The sequence below is a fragment of the Hylobates moloch genome, unplaced genomic scaffold (genome assembly GCF_009828535.3).
Source record: "Hylobates moloch isolate HMO894 unplaced genomic scaffold, HMol_V3 SCAFFOLD_3, whole genome shotgun sequence".
In the NCBI taxonomy this organism is placed as follows: domain Eukaryota; kingdom Metazoa; phylum Chordata; class Mammalia; order Primates; family Hylobatidae; genus Hylobates; species Hylobates moloch.
This window is the reverse complement of record NW_026652278.1, coordinates 23926994-23946388: the sequence shown is the minus strand read 5'-3', so window position 1 is coordinate 23946388 and position 19395 is coordinate 23926994. Positions and strand designations below refer to the sequence as shown.

Here is a 19395-nt window from a genome sequence, read left to right as displayed (position 1 = left end):
AGTCTAGCTAGCAGTCTATCTATATTATTAATTTTTTCAAATAGCCAATTCCTGGATTCATTAATCTTTTCCACAGTTTTTAATGTCTCAGTCTCCTTCAATTCAGCTCTGATTTTGATTATTTCTTATCTTCTGGGAGCTCTGGGGTTGGTTTGCTCTTGCTTCTCTAGTTCTTCTAGTTGTGATGTTAGGTTGTTAATTTGAGATCTTTCTAACTTTTAGATGTGGGGGTTTACAGCTGTAAATTTCTTTCTTAACACAGCCTTAGCTGTTTCTCAGAGATTCTGATATACCTTTGTTCTCATTAGTTTCAAAGAACTCAACTGCTGCCTTTTAAATGGGGGCATTTGGCCTGTTTACATTCAAGGTTAGTATTGATATGTGTGAATCTGGTTCTGTCATCATATTGTTAGCTGGTTATTACGCAGATTTGTTTGTGTGGTTGCTTGATAGTGTCATTGGTCTCTGTCCTTGCGTGTGTTTTCATAGTGACTGCTAAGAGTCTTTCCTTATTTACTGCTTTTTTCAGGAGCTCTTGTAAGGCAGGTCTGGTGGCAACAAGTTCCCTCAGCATTTGCTTGTCTGAAAAAGATGGTATTTTGAATTCTGGACTATTTTTAAAGTGTCTTTTCAGTTACATTTATCATAAGATGAAAAGACAAAGCTTCATAATTTTTCTTTAGGTTCTTTATCATTCTTGCTAAGTGATTGGGTATTCTTTTTGTACGTGACTTGAACTCTGAAACAACTTGAACAATGCCTAGGAAAATATTTGGTGTTTTGGTGGAGAAAGGCCTCACCATATTCTCTTCTTAGGGGCCCTAATGTGTCTGTCTTCAGAGTCAGTGCAGTTAACTGTGAACATTCATTTCATAAACATCAAACTATGACCATGTTCCAGGCACCATGCTTGATGCCAGGCATGAAGTGAACAAAAGAGACTCAGTTTCGGGTAAGTAAAATGAAACCTTAGGAAGAATGCACTCTTCCTTAAGGAGAAGAAGGGAGTAACAAATGTATGTATAATTGTACAATAATGTGGTTAGTACAACAATAAAACTCTGGACAAAGTTTCAGGAAAGCACAGAGGAGGAAGAAACTGATTCTGCCTGGGAGAATCAGAAAAGGGGTGTGAAAGGAGGTCATGTTTGCTTTGATTCTTTAAGAAGAAGAAAGAGCATTTCAGGTTGGGGGATAACCAGGTGGGAAAGACCTGTTTTTTGTTGGACTTGTGTATCATCCAGACATGGTTTACAGAGAGCAAGAAGTACTTTTATTTCTTTTAGCAAGTAGAGAGAAGTTAATCTGTCAGCAAGGAGTTTCACTTATACTATTGGTGGAAACAACACACTTCTGTATCAAGCCAGAAGGTAGCCATGTCCATCTCTCCACTTGCATCTGTCACTATCTACAAAGCCTTCTAGGTTTTGCGTCCATGAGACTTTCCATGAGCCCAGAAAAGAAAGAAATTATTTCTCTTCTCAGCCCCAGAGCTTTCAGAATTACTACATATTAGAACCATAATATCTCCATTCGACATACTTTCACAGCCATTGTATCAACTAACATAACATAGTGCACTTAAAAAACATTGTTTGGATGGCAATGAGGTTACTGACCCTGTGCTAAGCTATGTGCTATTTGCTTTACATGAACTCTTACTTATTCTTCATACAACCCTGAAAGGATTATCATCAACCTTGTTTTACACATTAGGAAAATAATACTCAGGAGACTATTTGCCTAGAGCACAATTTGCCCTAAAACACACAGCTGAGTGAATGAGAAAGCTGAGATTAAAACTCAGATTGTTCAACTTTAAAGCTCAAGGAGTTAATAACTATAAATAACTATACCACACTGGATGGATGAATCCATCTGTCATCTTTCATCTCTGGAAACTGGGCTTAGAGGACTGACAACATTCTCATTTGGGCACTGGGTGAAAATTTAAAGCAGGCATATGAAAGGACTAAATGTAGATTATAGTTCCTGATTTAGAGCAACTTTTGCTTTTCTGTAGTTTCTAGAGTATGGTGAGAGTAGTAGAGTTGGCCAGGGTAGCATATTAGTATCTCCTGGGGTGTAGGTATGTGGAACTGAAAAAAATGTAACAAGTGGAGGTGATAGGCCCTTGCCCTCTGCCATAGATGATGCTACTAATCTGAGGTTAGGGTCTTAGAAACATACGGAAACTGTGAGAGGCAGAACAATGGCCCCTAAAGATATCCACACACTAATCCTCAAGCCCTGTGAATATGTTATCTAAAATGCCAAAAAGAATTTGCAGAATGATTATAATTTAGAAAGCTCGAGATGGAGAGAGTAGCCTAGATTATCCAGGTGGGCCCAATCTAATCATGCAAGTCATCAAAAGGGGCGAACCTTTCCCAGCTGCAGTCAGATTTTAAAATGGAAAGCAGAAAAGCGAGTCTGAAGATGGCAACATGAAAAGGATTTCACATCTCTTTGCTGGGTCTGAGATGTAAGGGATTATGTACAAAGACCAGAGGGAAGCCTCTAGGAGCTAATGTCAGTGTCCAACTGACAGCCAGCAGGGAAATAGAGATCTCAGGCCTATAACTGCACAGAACACCTGATTCTTACCAACACCTGAGTGAGCAAGGAAATGAATTTTCCCTGGAGCTTATAGAATAGAAATCAGCCCTGCCAACACCTTGATCTTAGCAAGGTGAGAGCTCTGACTTTTGGTTTCCAGAACTTCCAGATGATAAATTTGTGTTGTTTTAAGCCACTATTTGTGTAAACTTATGATTGCAGCATAAAAAAACTAATATAGAAAGAATTTATAAAATCATTTAGTCTATACCAGGGGTGTCCAAACTTTTGGCCTCCCTGGGTCACATTGGAAGAAGAATTGTCTTGGGTCACACATAAAATACGCTAACACTAATGATAGCTGATTAGCTTTTAAAAAAAATCACCAAAAAAATCTCATAATGTTTTAAGAAAATTTACAAATCTGTGTTGGGCCAAATTCAAAGCCGTCCTGGCCTGCATGCAGCCCATGGACCTCAGGTTGGACAAGCTTGCTCTATACATTCATTTTATTGATAAAAATTAGTGTGACCAAAGAAGTTGAATTGCTTGTTTAAGGTCTCAGTCTCATCCTGAGTAGTGGTAGTGCCTGAAGTAGAGACTATAATGAGGATAAACACAAAATGATTTCCAAAAATTAGGTATTAACACAGTTTCTTATAAAATCAGAAAAGTAGGTAAGTATATTTGAGATTCATAACGAAGAGATGCAACTGGCTAGCCCAGTGGTTCTTTTCAAAATGGGCCACATATTCCTATCATTTGAAAAATGTTAATAAAGGCCAAGGTTAACAACTAAAGTAGAAAATTTTTTATTTTATTGGTTTGTGGTAGAATCATGACATCAGTGTTGTACTTTACAGGTTCCTGGGGTGATCTAATGTGTAAGCAGAATGGAGAAACACTGTCCTGACACGTGTTCAGCTTGCTAAGCTTCCTTATGTTATCTATGATGTATTTATCTATAATCACTTACACTGGTCCTAGGACAACACTAAAATACCCATTGTGTTATGCCTCATAGCTGTCATTTAATAATGATAGGCATATCTGCACTACCTCAGCATTAACAAGCCCTATTTCTTTGATTACTCCTTATTCAACAGCTTCTATAATAATATATTACTTATCTATTAGAAAAATCACTTCAAAATTTGCCATTCTAAAACAACATTTATTATTTCATAGTTTCTGTGAGTCAAGTATCTGGGTGCAGCTTAGCTGGGTGCTTCTGGTTCATGGTCTCTAACAAACAATCAAGGCACTGGCCAGGGCTGCAAGTCATCTCTAGGCTCAACTGCCTGAGGATCCTATTCCAAGTTCATTCTCATGTCGTTGGCAGCCTCAGGTCTATGCTGGTTTTTGGCCAGAGACACAAGATTCTCTCCACGTGATCCTTTCCAGAAGGGTACTGACAATACGGCAGCTTGCTTCCCAGAGAAGGGGCTTCCAGATAGAGAGAGAATGAGAGAGTGAGACAGTAGAGGGAAATGGGGAGAGGGGAGGGAGGTGTCCATCAAAACAGAAGAAACAGAAGTCACAGTCTTTTTGGAACTGAATTTAAGAAATATTACCCCATCACTTTTGTCATATTTTATTAGTTAGAATTGAGTCAATAAGTCTACTTTACATGCAAGGGTAGATAATTACACAAAGGTGTGAATGCTAGGAGGTGAGCTCACTGGGGGCTATTTGGGGAGCTGCCTACTACAGTCCACTCTGGTTCCACTCACATCTTTCCCATAGTAAAATATACTCATTCCCTCTCAAGGTTCTCAGAACTTACCCCTGAACAAAACCCAGAATTTCATAATCTAAATAAGGTCAGATATAGATGAGGCTCCTCAGGTGAAGCTAAGAATTGCAGCTCCTCAAGAACAGTTCCTGCAGACTTGTGAAAATAAAGAGGTTATCTGTCCCCTAAACAGTCAACATACAGTGATGGAACAGTCAAAGCATTTCTGCTGTAGAAATCCTACACAAAAAGAAGGGAAATGAAAGTCAAAAAAAGAGTCACTGGTCCATAGCAATTACGAAATCGTCAGATATTGAAACTTCCTTAATTAGGTTTTAGGGTTGAGAATAATTCCCCATGACTTTGGCTCTACTCTCTGTGCTCCTGATTTCATCCTTTGAGTTATTTTTCCTTTCATTTCAGCTGAATAGTTTTCTCAGTTTATTTCCTGCCTATAGAGTTTTGGTGATCTAATGCCCTCTGCATTTTGAACTCTTTCCCTTCCAGTCCAAACGGGCATTCTTCCTGCTGTTATAAGTCTCTCAAAAACTTTGTGTGACTCCTGTGAATCTCAATGGAGTTCATGCCATTAGGTAAAAGCCACACCCACAAATCTCTTAGAGGAAAATCCTTACGTTGCTTAGGATTCCTATGGTTTTATTGAGAGCCTCTGTGAAGTACATTCTTAATCTTTTTAACGGACCTTTTAAAGGCTGAATAGTACTCTGAAGAACCACCTTTGATCTTTGAGATGTATAACACAAGGTTCCTGGCTTCATCTCTAGAACATATTTTTCTGGAAGTGCCCTGAATTGATCTTTGCTTCAAAGCTATTTCTTTTTTTTTTTCTTTTTTTTTTTTTTGAGACAGAGTCTCACTCTGTCGCCCAGGCTGGAGTCCAGTGGCGCCATCTCGGCTCACTGCAAGCTCCGCCTCCTGGGCTCACGCCATTCTCCTGCCTCAGCCTCCCAAGTAGCTGGGACTACAGGCACCCGCCACCACGCCTGGCAAATTTTTTGTATTTTTAGTAGAGACAGGGTTTCACCGTGTTAGCCAGGATGGTCTTGATCTCCTAACCTCGTGATCCACCCACCTTGGACTCCCAAAGTGCTGGGATTACAGGCATGAGCCACCGCGCCCAGCCGCTTCAAAGCTATTTCTTAATCTTAGTAACATTTGCTATCTGGAAAGGCTAAGAATTTTCAAAAACATGAAATTCTGACTCCCTTTTATTTTACAATACTTTCCTCAATTTTTTTTTCCTCTCTTCTTTCACATTTCATTATAAGCAGAAATATAAAGCAGGTAATACATTCAATGCTTTGGAAATCTCCTTAGCAAGATAACTCAGTTAATTAGGCTCATTTTCTAATTTCCATGTTACTTCAGGGGACAGTGTTGCTAAGTTTTCTGCCATTACATAATAAGGGTCACCCACGTTTCCTCTGGTTTCCAATAACATGTTTTTCATAACACTTTTAGGCAGAAATCATGATTTCTATTAACAGTTTGTTCAAGCAACTTAAGCTTTCTCTAACATACTCCTCAAAATCCATCCAGCCTCCTCCACTGCCCAGTTGCAATGCCACACTTGTACTTTTTGTTATTTGTAATGACATCACCCCATTTCCAGGTACAAAAATATGTTTTAATTATTTATTTCTGTGTAACGAATTATCCCCAAACATAGTGACTTAAAACAACAAACAATTGTTATCTCACAATCTCTAAGATTCAGGAATATATAAATGCTTAAAGCAACCCTTAAAGTATAGATTTTAAAAACTTTCCATGATGGTCTTTAGATAGAGGAACTGGGTGACTCGGGGAAAGAGCAGAGGGAAAAATAGTTTTTGCCATATATTCTTTTAAATTTTGTGTCATATGTGTATTACCTATTAAAATATAATAACAATTCAGATGAAATATAATAATAAAGATGATCTCAATTTATATCATGCCAGTGAGAAAAAGAGAATCCTTCAGGGTAAAAGTGATTAAAGGGAAAATACAAAAAGAGATGGATCTAAAAATATGGAAGCTGTAGGGCAAGTTGCCTTTCTAATGGTAAAACAGGTGAGTCTTACCTTCTAAGGTCAAGAGATTCTGAAACATCCAGACAGTGGCTGAGCGAGATGGAATATATTTTCTGGAAAATTTTTTATTTGGTTCTGGAAGAACTGGAGAGCATAACTCATGGAAGCTTGTAGTGGTAGTGCAGTGGGCTTTCGTGTCACATGCACCTGGATGCAAATTCCATTTCTACCATTTTGATGCATTATCATGAAAAATCATTTGAATTATTTAAAAATATCTTGAACTTGGTTAGAGATCATCATAATGTTGCCATTGTGAGAGTTAAGGAAAAATCCATAATGATCTAACAAAGTCTGGCACAGAATAAACTATCAATTGAAGATAGTGCCTATGATTATTAATAATTATGATGATATCACAATACTCTTTCTATACAACAGAATCAATCAACATGTCTATGCTAGTTTATGGGGACTATCAGGGCCTCTTAGAAATACCAGATTTGCCAAAACCTGGTTTAAAATGAAAACAAATTATAAACCTGAAAAGCTCGTTCCTATAGCACCCTTAACATAATACTAGATTAAGACACAGTTTGTGGTATTGGAGGCAAAAATATTAATTTTTGGATTCTCTTGAATGTCATGCCATACTCTCTCCTAGTTGAACTTCCTTCTTTGCCTTCCTTATGTCTGCACTAAAATTGTTGAGCACTGCTGAGGAAAATGACCCAGCCAGGCAGCTTAGAAACGTTGTAAATGTATGATCAATGAGCCTTCAACATGCCATCAAAAGGCCCAGCCACTTAAACCTAGTTTTCTATTTAGAACTCCCACCTACCACCGTATTTGTACATTTCATCCTCCTTTCCATCTCTCCTCCCGTTTCATCCCCTATTTCATTCTATCCCCCATCCCACCCATTATATGGAGGAGCTGTTCCCATTATGAAATACATATTCTCATACCTGTACTCTGAATCCCATAACTGCTTACCTTATTAAAGCCTTAACCTATTAATAATCCCCTCGCCTATATCTTTAATCTCTTTCTCTACCTCACATTTACCATGAGCTTTCCAACATGCTAAAATCGCTTCCATATTTCAAATAAAAAAATTAAAATAACTTAGTTGAATCACATATTTTCCTCCAGCTTCTGTTCTGTCTTCTTTTCTTCAAACCAGTCATCTCAAATGAGGACCCAATCTGGACCTCTTTACTATCTTAGGTAATGGTATTGCCATTCAGTTGAACAAATTAAAAACCTTACCATCTCCACTTCTTAATCGCTCCAGCATGTCTTCAACATGCTCTGTTTCATCAAAACTGCTCTCACTAAGATCAACAACGACCTTCCCTCGCATTTTGTGGGCACTTCTAAGACCTCATTTTACTTGGCCTCTCAGTAACATTTGATACTGTTGAAAACACCCTCCTTGCTGCAATTCTCATCCCCTTTGACTTCTCTTTTCCCACTCTCTCTGTTTTTCTTCTACCTTGCTGGCCACTCCTTCTAAATCTTCTTTTTTAGCTCTTTTCTATCTGGCTTTAAATATTTTAAAAATATGAAGGCTTAAATGTAGACCCTGTTTTTGGTTTATATTTTCCCATAGATAATTTTCTGTTCGTGATGGGACTCCTAGACATATTCCCAGCTAAAAAACCCTCTTCTGAGTTCCAGATACAGAGGTTCCCCACATATTTCTTCTTCAATGTTTAAAATTCATATCAAATCCAATAAATTTCAGTAAACTCATGGTCGTTTCTCCCCAAACAGGTTTTCTCAGTCTGTCCAGGCTGCTATAACAAATAAATAAACTGGATACCTTATAAATAACAGAATTTTATTTCTAACAGTTCTGGAGTCTGGGAAGTCTAAGACCACGGTGCTGGCAGGCTTGATGTCTGGTGAGGGCCCCCTTGCTGGTTCACAGAAGATGCTTTCTTGCTTTTTCCTCACATGGTAGAAGGGGAAAAGGCAGCACTCTTGGGTCTCATTTAAAAGGGCACTAATGGCATTCATGAGGTCTCCTCTATCATAATCTAATCACCTCCCAAAGGCCCTGTCTCCTAATATGATCACATTGGTGATTAGGTTTTCAACATATGAATTTTGGAGGGACACAAACATTCAGTCCCTGGCACAGGTCCTCTCCCATATCTTGAGGAATGGCACTGTAATCTAGAAATCCAGATATCACCATTGACCCTTATCTCTCCCTTACCACCTATATCTACTCCAACACTGAATAGACATTTTACCACTTAAATATCACTTGTTTGTGATTTTCAGGTACATTACTCAGTATAGATTTTAGTAATACTATTTCATATTTCCAAATCCCACCTAAATCCGTTAATCTGTGGAGATCCCCTTAAAACTCCAAGATGACTCTGGCCCTTTTGGAATTAGTTTATGATATGAGAAGTCATTTTATGGTTTATAGTTGAACAAATTCAGTTAACTCTAAAGGATTCTTTTAGTTCTTCACTAGCCAGAGTTAATTTCCACAATTGTAGTTTCAAGTAAAATTTTTGTTTTTATTGCTTTTTACATTTTTAGCTTAAGTCTTTGAGTCATACACTGTCAACCTAAAACAAACTCATTTTTTCCCTTAACCTCCCCTTGGAAATGAAATATATTCCTCTCCATACTTCCCTTAGCCTACAGTGAGAAGTCCAAAAAATTGTGAAACAGGACTACTACCTTGCTCCTGTAGAGCTGTTCCACATTAAGTTGACAAATCTTGCAGGCAGAGGTCATTTGTCAAAAAAAAATACTGTATTTGTTTGAGTTGAACTCACTTTAGGTGCATCGTATGCTGGGTTGGTTATCCAGCTCTTCTTAAATATTTTATCAAACTCTTAATTTGTTTGAAAAATAATAAAACCTCATAATAAGATTTTAAAATGTTCTTGTATCTCAAACTGTGCATTAGAGAAAACACAATTATAGCTCTTCACCATATTATGTACCTCCATTATGCTAAATTCAGTAGTCAAGTGGTTGCAAGTGTATTTCAAAATAAACACAAATAATAGTGTGAAAGAGAGCTGCTCTTCTTTTTTTTTTTTTTTTTTTTTTTTGAGATATAGTCTCACTCTGTCACCCAGCTGGGAGTGCACTGGCGTGATCTCACTCAGCTCACTGCAACTTCTGCCTCCTGGGTTCAAGCAATTCTCCTGCCTGAGCATCCAGAGTAGCTGGGATTACAGGTGCCTGCCACCATGCCCAGCTAATTTTTGTATTTAGTAGAGATGGAGTTTCACTATGTTGGCCAGGCTGGTCTCAAACTCCTGACCTCAGGTGATATGCCCACCTCGGCTTTATTATTTATCTTTTTCTTGATGTCCTAACCAAACTCCAGTATATGAGAAATCATCATCTTATAAATTGCTCTAGTGTTCAAAGGAAAATATAGTATCAGCTATATTTGGAGTTTGGTGGCATAATCATGACCCACTGCAGCCTCAATTTCCTGGGCCCAGGTGATTATCCCACTTCAGCCCCACAAGTAGCTGGGATCACAGGCACATGCCACCACACTGGCTAATTTTGTTTATTTTTTGTAGAGACAAAGTCTCACTGTGTTGCCCAGGCTGGTCTCAAATACATAGGCTCAATAAATCCTCCTGCCTTGGCCTCCCGAAGTGCTGGAATTACAGGCATGAACTGCTGCATGTGGCTAGTATCTGCTGTTTATAAAACCTTAGGGACTCTCTTAGAACTCAGGAAAAGTAACATGCCCTGTATATAGATATTTAAACAATATGGATCAATGACCTAAATGTAGGAGCTAAAACTATAAAATTAGAAGAAAATATAGGAGAGAATCATGACTTAGATTTGGCAAAGTATCCTTAGATATGAAATAGAAGTCATAAGCAGCAGAAGAAAAAATAAACGAGACTTCATCAAAATTAAAAACTTGTGTGCTGCAAAGGACACCATCAATAAAATAAAAAGGCAACCCACCAGATGGAAGAAAACATTTGCAAATTATATATCTAAGGGACTTGTATCAATACTATATTAAGCTTAATAAAATGAAAGAAATGTTTATTAAGATCAATTTTTAAAATGATCTGAATATCCATTTCTGCAAGTGGCTAATAAGCACATAAATGAAAAGATGTTCAACACTGTCAGTCATCAGGGAAATGCACATCAACACCATGAGGTATCACTTCACACCCACTAGGATGGCTAGGATCAAGAAGACAGATAATAAGTGTCAGTGAGGATGTGGAAAAATTGGAACCTCATGCATTGCTGGTGGGAATGTAAAATGGTGCAGCCACTGTGAAACAGTCTGGCCGTTCATCAAACAATTAAACTTAGAGTTACCATCTGACCAAGTATTTTCTACTCTTAGGTGTTTTCATTTCTCTTCCAAGGGAAATAAAATGTTTTGTTTGTGTTCACACAAAAACTTGTACACAAATATGTATTGTAGCATTACTTATGATAGCCAAAAGGTGGAAACAACCCAAAAAGAAACAAAATGTGATATATTTCTACAATAAAATAGTATTCAGTTATCAAAAAGAATAAAGTACTGATACATGCTGCCAATTAAATGAGACTTGAAAACATACTAAGTTTTAAAAAAAGTCACAAATGTGTACACATTATATGATTCAATTCATATGCGAGTCCAGAACAAGTCAATTTATAGATACAAAATGTGAATTCGTTGTTGCTTAAGGCTAAGGGTGAGCAATTAGATGGGGATTGGGAGATATAGCTAAAAGATGAGAGTTTCTTTTTGAAGTTATCAAAATGTTCTAAAATTTACTGTGATGATCGTTTCGCCTATCGGTGCATATCCTAGAAACTATTGAATTGTACACTTTAAATGGATGAAATGAATGTCATATTAATGATATATCAATAAAGCTGTTTTCTTCTTAAAGAAAATGCCTAGTTTGAAATAATAGGTGGTGAGAGGGGTGGCTCTTCATCAGCACCAGAGGGATGGGCAACTTTTTGCTCTGTGCTCACCAAGGTTGTCCCAGGAAATAGGAGGGAGTATGCATAGAAGTTAGTTGTGCGCATTCTGGAATCAAACTGCTCAACTTTGAACATTGAAGCGTTTTCTGTCATTTCCTAGCTGTGTCATCCTAGACCCACCATCTCCCTTCTCTAAGTCTCAGTTTCCTCATCTTAGTAACAATAGCACATATGGCTGAGGATGTTGTGTGGAGTAGGGGTTGATCAAGTCAGAAAATCCATGTGTCTGACAGAGCATAGGCACCCTATTGCTTATGCTCTGGGGTAGCTTAGTTGACATTCCTTTACCATATCAAAGTATTTAGTCAGGGAGAACATCGTCTCAGCCCGTAGCTGCCCAAGCCCCTCTAGCTGGAATTACTTGGGCTTTCTACCCCCCGGGATCTATCCAGGTTACTCCTCACTCAGTCCTGAACTGCACAGTATTTTGTTTCAACAGTTTTAGCCCAGCAGGTCATAGAATGTGGAATGGATCTCACAACCATAGATTTGGCATCAGGTGTGCCCACATTGAAGTCTAGAATCTAGACTCTAGACACCCAAGTGTCCTTCTCAACTCCAGCTTTCTGCTAGATTACTTAGTCTTTGACTATCACCCTGAACCAAGGTTACCTATTGATACTATAGCCAGATCCTGAAGTGACCTTCTTGGATGTGGCCTCAGAATTCTCCTCTGCATATTGTTCTCGCACTTACCAGCTAATCACTGGCATCTTGTCATAAGTGGACCAATTACATGGAGCCATACCCCTCTGCCCACCGAAACTAGGGTGCTCTACTTCCTAGGCTTCTGCCGCCATATTCAAATGTCTGACCATCTACTCCATTTAAAAGAAATCCTGTCTAAAATTTTACCTAAGTGGCCAAACCTTCAGATCCAAATAATTAGAACGCCAGCAGTCTATTGAGTTGGACACAGTAGAGTAGAATACTAGCTGTGTAAAGGACACAGCCTACAGCCTGGTCAGTTTCTTTATATGGAATCAAGCCTTTTCCCTTCTGCCGTGAATCAGCACTTGAGCCTCCAGCACGCATTTTGCTGAGCCCTAGGTAGGAAGTGAATTAATAAAAGATGTTGAATATTCCCTTAATTGTAAATAGGTCTTTTGATGGTTGGAAGACTAGGGAGATTGGCAACTGTAAAATTCAACATGTGGGGTTTAACAGCTTCTCAGAATAAAAGTCGACCCCTGGGTTTTTTTGTTGGTTTGCTTTCCTCCATTTTGTCTGTGCCCTAGAATCACTAGCAGTGAAAATCTGAAATGTCACAATTTTACTCTGGAATTTTGAAAGCTGCCAGTACTCCAACTGAAACATACCTAGGTTTACATATTTTCTTTTTATTTTCCTCCTGTTTTCATAGAAGTTGAATAGAATTAGAAGACAAATTAGTCATCAAAACAAACTCAAATCTCGCCTGTAATCCCAGCACTTTGGGAGGCCGAGGCGGGCGGATCACGAGATCAGGAAATCAAGACCATCCTGGCTAACATGGTGAAACCCCGTCTCTACTAAAAATACAAAAAAATTAGCCGGGCATGGTGGCGGGCACCTGTAGTCCCAGCTACTCAGGAAGCTGAGGCAGGAGAATGGCATCAACCCAGGAGGCAGAGTTTTCAGCGAGCCGAGATCATGCCACTGCACACCAGCCTGGGTGACAGAGTGAGACTCCATCTCAAAAAAAAAAGACATATTACAAAGTCTTTAAAAGCATTCCCTCTGTTGTCCATTGACTCTTGGGGAAAGAAGTGCTCTAGTTTTTTTCTGCAAAATTGGGCATGTACTTTAGCAAGATCATTTACAAGACTCTTTCTCTCTCTCTCTCTCTCTCTCTCCCCCATCTCCCTCCCTCTCCCTCTCTCTTCCTCTCCTTCCCTCTCCCTCTCTCCCTCTCCCTTTCTTCTCTTTCCCTCCCCATCCACCACCTTTCTTACCTTTACAAGATGAATGAGAGCTGGATTTTTAAAAATTTTCTGTGGGGTGTTGTCTAAAATCGGGACACCATGGTGATAGTTTAAAGGGGCAAAATGCTTTTTAAAGGATGACAGGAGGAAGGAATAGGTTAATGTCCTAACTTGGGAGTCATTGATACTAACTCACAGGTCACTGAGATCCTTCTCTAACAAACTATAGAAATCAAGAAGTAGTTGTTTGTTTGTTTTTCCCAAGATTGGCAGATTAGAGGCATTCAGCATGCCTCAGCCACTTGCAAATAGCAAGATAGTACATAAAGATCAAGTCTGTGAGCTTTAATTCAAGAAGCAAATGGTAATCTACCAGAATCTTAAAGAACAACCCAGATCCTAGAGAAGAAAACACCGGCAAACAGCCCTCATGGTAGTGTCCAGCTGATAAAAGGATAGAAAAAAAAAAGAAAAAATCCTACCTGCATGAAAATAATTACAAAAATTAGAAGTGCTAGCATCTCCAGATGAGAAGGAACCAGAGCAAGAATTCTAGCACCATGAAAAATCTGAATGTATTGATACTATCAAATGATTACAATAGCTCTCCAGCAATGGTCCATAGCCAAAATGGAAACATGGAAATGACAGATAAAGAATGTAAAGCATGGATTGCAAGAAAGCTCATTGAGATCCAAGGCAAGGTTGAAAATCAATACACTGTTCTCCTGCCAGCATTACCGACCTGAACCCTCATGTGAAGGGTGCAATTCCTAAACTGGAGCTGGGTAGTAGTAAGCTGGCACTCCCTTATGACCTCTGGTGCAACAGCATCAGAATCAGACATGGTCCAGACTTGAAGGACTTAGAGGAATATCTGCAAACTGACTCCTGGGACATGGTCATGGCACTGAAGCTGCTGCTAGGGGCTAGCAGTGTGGCCTATGGTGTCCCCAAATCCATGTTCACCATGGAAGGCAAACACAGCCATCCTCTTCAATTATATCAGTGGCATGCAGCAGGACACTATCCTGGCCAAAGGCTTCACTTCAGGATTCCCTGGTCTCAGTACCCCATTAACGATGATATTCTGACCAGACCTTGAAAAATTTCCTCCCTAACAGGCTCAAAAGACCTGCAGATGGTGAACATATCCCTGTACATGGTGTCTCAACCCAATGTTCAAGAGCTTCCTAGCATGCACAAGCACCTAGGGCTAGACAACAGAGAATGAGTGTTGCCATCCATTGTCAAAAGAGTACTCAAGAGTGTGGTGGCCAAGTTCAATGCCTCACAGCTGATTACCAGTGGACCCAGGTATCCCTGTTGATTCAATGGGAGCTGCCAGAGAGGGCCAAGGACTTCAGTCTTATCTTGGATGATGTAGCCATCACAGAGCTGAGCTTTAACTGAGAGTACACAGCTACTGTAGAGGCCAAACAAGTCATCCAGCAGGAGGCCCAGCAGGCCCAGTTCTTGGTAGAAAAAGAAAAACTAGAACACCAGCAGAAGACTGCCCAGGCCAAGTGTGAAGCCGAGGCCGCTAAGATGCTTGGAGAAGCACTGAGCAAGAACCCTGGCTACATCAAAATTCACAAGATTAGGCAGCCCAGAACGTCTCCAAGACAATCACATCACAGAATCATATCTGTCTCACTGATGACAATCTTCTGCTGAACCTACAGGATAAGACTTTCACCTGGGGAAATAAAGGCAGCCTCATTAAGGGTAAGAAATTAGCCTGGTAACCAAGAATTTTACCCCCAAAGAGAAAGTGAATCTGCTTCTCCAGTTTTTGAGAACCCAGTTACGAACCCAGCACAGCCCCACCCTGCCCCAGTGTCATGTGAAATTTCCTTTTACCTGAAGCTATCCTCCCAACTCTTCCTGAATAAAGAAAGACTAAAGATCAGCCCTTTTTCTGTGGAATTACTTTTCTCCTCCCTGTGTTGGCCAGGGGTGTTGTGACAGTGTGTGATTCCTCAATGATTTCCTACAATGTTGTTTCCTCCCTCAAGACTGGGAGGAGATAACCACTAACCTAGGAATTCTCAATACATTTTTATTACTTAAAAAAATAAACAACACAAAGAAACTTCTAAAGCAGTCCAGGAAATAAAGAGACAAACATCCTAAAAGAAAATCAGAGTTTCTAGAATTGAAAAACTCACTTAAGGAATGTCAAAATACAATTGAAACCTTTATCAATGGACTGGACCAAGCAGAAGAAAGAATTTCAGAGCTTGAAGACTGGTCTTTTTAACCCAATCTAACAAAAATAAAGAAAAACTGATTTTAAAAATGAGGAAAGTCTTTGAGAAATATGGTATTATGTAAAGTGACGAAACCTATGAATTATTGGCATTCCTGAGAAAGAAAGAGTAAAAGTAAACAACCTAGAAAATGTATTTGAGAAATTAAGAAAAATTCCCTAATTGAGATCTGCTGGCAAGATGGCTGAATAGGAACAGCTCCAGTCTGCAGCTCCCAGCAAGACCAACACAGAAGGCAGGTGATTTCTGCCTTTCCAACTGAGGTAGCCTGTTCATCTCAGACTGGTTAGGCAGTGGGTGCAGCCCACAGAGGGTTAGCAGAAGCAGGGTGGGGCATCACCACACTGGGGAAGTGCAGGGAACAGGGTGTTGGGGGGCCTCCTTTTCCCAGCCAAGGGAAGCCATGAGAAACTGTGCTATCCAGCCCAGATACTACGCTTTTCCTAAGGTTTTTGCAATCCGCACACCAGGAGATTCCCTCATGTGTCTATATCACCAGGGCCCTGGGTTTGAAGCACAAAACTGGGTGGCTGTTTGGGCAGACACCAAGCTAGATGCAGGAGTTTTGGTTTTTTTTTTTTTTTTTGTACCTCAGTGGCACCTGGAACCTCAGCAAGACAGAACCATTTACTCTCCCGGAAGGGGGGTTGAAGACAGAAAGCCAAGTGGTCTCACTCAGCGGGTCCTACTCCCACAGAGCTCAGCAAGCTAAGAACCACTGGCTTGAAATTCTCGCTGCCAGCCCAGCAGTCTGAAGTCGACCTAGGATGCTCGAGCTTGGTAGGGGGAGGGGCATCTGCAATTACTGAGGCTTGAGTAGGCAGTTTTCCCCTGACAGTACTAAAAAGGCCTGGAAGTTCAGAATGGGTGGAACACAACACAGTGCAGCAAAGCAGCTGTGGCCAGACTCCCTCTCGAGATTCCTCTTCACTGGGCAGGACATCTCTGAAAGAAAGGCAGCAGCCCCAGCCAGGCATTTATAGATAAAACTCCCACCTCACAGGGACAGAGCACCTGGGGGAAGGAGCAGCTGTGGGTGCAGTTTCAGGGACTTAAACGTTCCTGCCTGCTGGCTCTGAAGAGAGCAATGGATCCTGACAAGGAGGGTACTACCAGGACAGCACTCTAGCTCTGCTGAAGGACAGACTGCCCCCTGAAGTGGGTCTCTGAACCCTGTGCCTCCTGGCTGAGAGAGACCTCCCGAAAGGGGTTGACAGAAACCTCATACAGGAGCACTGTGGCTGGCATCAGGCTGGTGCCCCTCTGGGACAAAGCTTCCAGAGGAAAAAGCAGGCAGCAATCTTTACTGTTCTGCAGCCTCCGCTGGTAATACCCAGGCAGATAGGGTCCGGAGTGGACCTCCAGCAAACTACAGCACACCTGCAGAAGAGGGGCCTGACTGTTAGAAGAAAAACTAACACAAAAAGCAAAAACATCAATAAAAAGGACCCACACACAGAAACCCCATCCAAAGGTCATCAACCTCAAAGATCAGAGGTAGATAAATCCACTAATATAAGGGAAAAACCAGTGAAAAGGCTGAAAATTCCAAAAACCAGAATGCCTCTTCTCCTCCAAATGATCGCAACTCCACTCCAGTAAAGGCACAAAATTGGAAAGAGAATGACTTTGACGAATTGACAGAAGTACGCTGCAGAAGGTGGGTATAACAGACTCCTCTGAGCTAAAGGAGCATGTTCTAACCCAATGCAAGGAAGCTAAGAACCTTGAAAAAAGGTTAAAGGAACTGCCAACTGGAATAACCAGTTTAGAGAAGAACACAAATGACCTGATGGAGCTGAAAAACACAGCACGAAAACTTTGTGAAGCATACACAAGTATCAACAGCTGAATTGATCAAGCGGAAGAAAGGATACCAGAGGTTAAAGATCAACTTACTGAAATGAGGCGGGAAGACAAGATTAGAGAAGAAAGATGGACAAGGAAAGAACAAAGCCTTCAAGAAATAGAGGACTTTTCTTGAGAAAAGACCCAACCTACGATTGATTGGGGTCCCTGAAAGTGACAGGGAGAATAGAACCAAGTTGGAAAATACGCTTCAGGATATATCCAGGAGAATTTCCCCAGCCTAGCAAGACAGGCCAACATTCAAATTCAGGAAATACAGAGAACACCACTAAGGCACTCCTCTAGAAGAGCAATCCCAAGATACACAACTGTCAGAATCTCGAAGGTCAAAATGAAGAAAAAAATGTTAAGAGCAGACAGAGAAAAACATCAGATTACCTACAAAGGGAAGCCCGTCATCCTAACAGCAGATCTCTCTGCAGAAACCCTGCAAGCCAGAAGAAAGTGGGGACCAATATTCAACTTTTTTTTCTATTATTATTACTTTTTTATACTTTAATTTCTGGAATACACATGTAGAACATGCAGCTTTGTTACATAGGTATACACGTGCCATGGTGGTTTGCTGCACCCATCAACCCATCATCTACATTAGGTATTTCTCCTAATGTTCTCCCTCCCCTTGCCCCCCAGCCCCCCAACAGACCCCAGTGTGTGATGTTTCCCTCCCTGTGCCCATATGTTCTCATTGTTCAACTCCCACTTATGAATGAGAACATGCAGTGTTTGGTTTTCTGTTCTTGTGTTAGTTTGCTAAGAATGATGGTTTCCAGCTTCATTCATGTCCCTACAAAGGACATGAACTCATCATTTTTTATGGCTGTACAGTATTCCATGGTGTATATGTGCCACATTTTCTTTATCCAGTCTATCATTAATGGACATTTGGGTTGATTCCAAGTCTTTGCTATTGTGAATAGTGCTGCAATAAACATACTTGTGCATGTGTCTTTATAGTAGAATAATTTGTAATCCTTTGAGTATATATCCAATAATGGGATTGCTGGGTCAAATGGTATTTCTGGTTCTAGATCCTTGAGGAATCACCACAGTGTCTTCCACAATGGTTGACCTAATTTACACTCCCACCAACAGTATAAAAGCGTTCCTATTCTTCCACATCCTCTCCAGCATGTTGTTTCCTGACTTTTTAATGATTGCCATTCTAACTGGTGTGAGATGGTATTATGGTTTTGATTTGCATTTCTCTAATGACCAGTGATGATAAGCTTTTTCTCATGTTTGTTGGCTGCATAAATGTCTTTTTTTTTTTTTGAGAAGTGTCTGTTCATATCCTTCACCCACTTTTTGATGGAGTTGTTTGTTTTTTCCTTGTAAATTTTAGTTTCTTGTAGATTCTGGATATTAGCACTTTGTCAGATAAATTGCAAAATTTTTCTCCCATTCTGTAGGTTGCCTGTTCATTCTGATGATCAGGGCACTTTTTGAACTTTATATATATATTTATGTCTAAATAGAAAAGGGAAAAAACACAATCATGTTTGATATTAAGGAACATCTAACAATGAATCTTGTGATCATGGTTGGTTTATTTACGGTAAGAATATTCATAAACATATTTGCTTTATGAAAATCTCTTGGGGAGGCTGAGGTGGGCAGATCACCTGAGGTTGGGAGTTCTAGACCAGCCTGACCAACATGGAGAAACCTGGTTTCTACTAAAAATACAAAATTAGCCAGGCACAGTGGTACATGCCTGTAATCCCAGCTACTTGGGAGGCTGAGGCAGGAGCATTGCTTGATCCCAGGAGGCAGCGGTTGCAGTGAGCCGAGATCATGCAATTGCACTCCAGCCTGGGCAACAAGAGCGAAACTCCATCTAAAAAAAAAAAAAAACAAAAAACACTTCTCTCCAGTTTTACTATGATCTGTGTTTCTGTTTCCTCTGAACATATATTTATTTCGTAACTAGAACTTTTATTTCCCTCTTCACTTTGGCTGCTAGGCAGCCATAAGTCCAATATGCAGTCAACCCAAGTATC

The 19395-nt window shown here is 40.1% G+C and overlaps 1 pseudogene; it reads left to right on the top strand.

Moving 5' to 3' along the window:
• Positions 1–14148: 14148 nt before the first annotated feature.
• On the top strand, positions 14149–14998 carry LOC116480568 (prohibitin-2-like; annotated as a pseudogene).
• The last annotated feature ends 4397 nt before the right edge of the window (positions 14999–19395 follow it).